Here is a 2,909-nt window from a genome sequence, read left to right on the forward strand (position 1 = left end):
GGCTATGTGTATAAAAATTAAACGCCGTTTATTATTAATAATCCAAATATTATTACACTAATCATTCAAAAATTAAGATCAGCGCGAATTTTGTCAGACGTTAAAATTTCGAACTTTAACACTGGAAAATGTAACAGTGATATTTGATACAAATTATTTGTGATAGTAATATTTTTACTATATTAAACAGCTTACTCAAATATAATTTATTTATTCCTTAACCACAGAGAGCCGTGGTCGGGGTATTCTTGTGTGTGATATACAACGTAATTATTTTTGTATTAAAGCTGGTAGCCATATTTTCAGATATAATGCCCAACATATACATGCATTGCAATTTTTTATGACCTTATTAAGAAATATAAACTTGTATCAAAATGTTCATTTATATGTACTCATATAAAAGCTACTTACATACATATGTATATCGAATTAGTCATTCGCAATTTAGACCATGCTGGCACATATGATCATATTGGGAAAATAAAGCTTTGTAGCGAAATTAAACCTATACAAGTATTCAAATTCACAAAGCAAAGCCATATTTAGCTGCCGAACTTTGCGGTAAGCTAGAAGCCTAGATTTAAAACTCATTTTGATATTAAACGTCTTTCAACTAGTCTGATATACCTATCAGTACAAAAGAAAAACGTATTGATGGTATAAAAAAAAGGGTGTTTTTTACCCAAAAACTTACTCCCAAGATACATGTTAAACAATAAGACACCCAATGCAATTATAGAAATAAAACAAATAAGATGTTTATCCAAAGTAACTCAAAACTGTTTAACCAACATACTTAAAATTTACAAGGCTACTAAATTTAAGAAATATATTACAGTACATATATAATTAAATAACAGCTCTTATGATTTTAAATTAGATAAATAATTTAATATCACTGCCAACAATGCAATACGTTTAAGCCGACCCAAATAGTTTGAAGAACGACTATTTAAGTTTTTCACTTTACCATATACATATTTATGATTTTAATAGCCTTAAGTTTTTCATAAACATTGATATTTCATTTAAAACATTTCAAAATAAGAATAAACACGCACACCAATTTAACAGTAATAATTCCACTATTTAAATGACTATTACTTACTATGAAATAGTATAGAACTTATTAATTTGTTTTAACAGAAAGGCTGCCAATTACCTAGATATCCAATTTTAAATTTATATACTTTGATTTTTTATGAATGAATGACCAAAGAAGTATGATTCATTTGATAATAAAAGATGTGTTTCTTTTATCGATACTATTCTGTACTCTCAGTAAAGCAGGCAGCCCACTTTACAATCGAGTCCACGATTTGCACAAATCTACACTAAATGAACTGTTGAGTACGATCTATCCAACACCTAGCTGCAGGGTGTTCCGTTACCAGCGAATCCGTGTTGGCATTGAGTTCAACCCGCGCCCGTAGACTATTTTTTTGCTGTGTTTGCGGCTATAGGCTCCATTAAATCTCCCATTTGGTTATCTGCATAAGGAATCGTTGGAACCATCTTAAGATCTGCTCAGATCATGGCCACATATGATATGCCCCCGTACTGCCAACGTACAACTGCGAGACCAGTCTTTACAGCTGTGCAAATTGCACACAGTTATGCTCTCAGATCTTGTGAGTTGCTTAGGTACAAACGACATAGCTATCCGGTCAGGTAATGCCGAGCTCGAAATATTTATTATATACGTTGTTGTTGTTGTAGCGGCAGAATTTTGCCGAGTTGAGTCCTTGACCGGAAATTATATACGTTCATTCCCAGTTACATGTTGCCCAAGAAGATATCATCCCAACATGGTGCGCTGTTTAAAAATGTTGCTACAGAAAATAACATTTTCCTGGGCATAGATGTATCAATAGAAATTAGTAAGGTGTCATCTGAACAGATTAGGTTACTGCTCCACGGATCGGAGACAAGGGTGAAATAATGCAAAATTTTTTAAAAGACCAAATAACATAAAAAAATTATATATAAATAAAAAAATGATAACAATAACAATACAATACAAGTTATAACAATATATCATGGTTTTATGATTAACGTTTTAAATTAAATTAGCAAAATAAACTTTAGTTGCACGTTCCTTGAAATTTCGTTTCGCACTGCTTTTGTTAGCTATTTTTTGCGGGTTTATTTCTGGATTTGCACCTTTTTTGATATAAGCTGTTCAAAATTCCTTAATCTTAATAATCAAGAAAGAGAGTAACAGAAAAATTAGGGAAAATGAGAGAGTCTCGCATCATGTCATCCTTGTCGGAGACACCAGAGAACAAACTCCTTAATTGGCCCGCAAGCACTAGAAGAAGGTATCAGCTGTAAAACAATCGATGGAATTTCCTGTAGTATCGATAGTTTTTTTTTCGTCTCACTATCTACGGTTTATTTTGACTATCGATGATGTATGGCTTAACTAGACTTACCAACAATTTTCATAAAATTCCAAAATTTTTCTCAATATAGCTACATATTAAAACAGTCCGGTAATACCCAAAAGGAATGTTACGAAAGTATTTACGATTAGGTAAGAATTTCTAATGTTCTGAAATACTGGCTGAACATAACCCCATTTATTCATACATACGTCCCGGCCTTTCTGTATTTTAATAAGATTTAATAATTTAATTTTAATAAGAATAAAACAAGTGGATTATTGAGAAATAAAGTACTTTGCCGAAACGTATATAAGTATACATTTCTTGCTCTCGTACTACATTTAGTAAATGTATAAAAAATTTACCTTCTTATAGCTCGACAGCTTTCAGAGTTGGTAATATAGTAATATAAAAAATAATATATGTAAATCTATAACTTTTTTTATTTTTTCGTTATTGTTCATATAATATTTTATAAGTAAATCCAAAGTTTATTTTATAAAAATTAAATATAAGATG

General features: G+C 30.8%; 1 protein-coding gene across 2 annotated transcripts in view; it reads right to left on the bottom strand.

The window, feature by feature from the left end:
- The window catches only part of sqh (Myosin regulatory light chain sqh), a 19,028-nt gene extending 17,721 nt beyond the window's left edge, over positions 1-1,307 (bottom strand). The window contains exon 1 of one of the 2 annotated variants that reach the window (XM_070110740.1): positions 1,166-1,307. The gene's annotated coding sequence lies outside the window, so the exon portion shown is untranslated. Of the gene's footprint in view, positions 1-1,111 lie in introns of both variants that reach the window. The other variant, XM_070110739.1, reaches the window with a different exon arrangement.
- Positions 1,308-2,909: the final 1,602 nt, after the last annotated feature.

This window comes from Bactrocera oleae, chromosome 5, assembly GCF_042242935.1.
Source record: "Bactrocera oleae isolate idBacOlea1 chromosome 5, idBacOlea1, whole genome shotgun sequence".
Taxonomy (NCBI): Eukaryota; Metazoa; Arthropoda; class Insecta; order Diptera; family Tephritidae; genus Bactrocera; species Bactrocera oleae.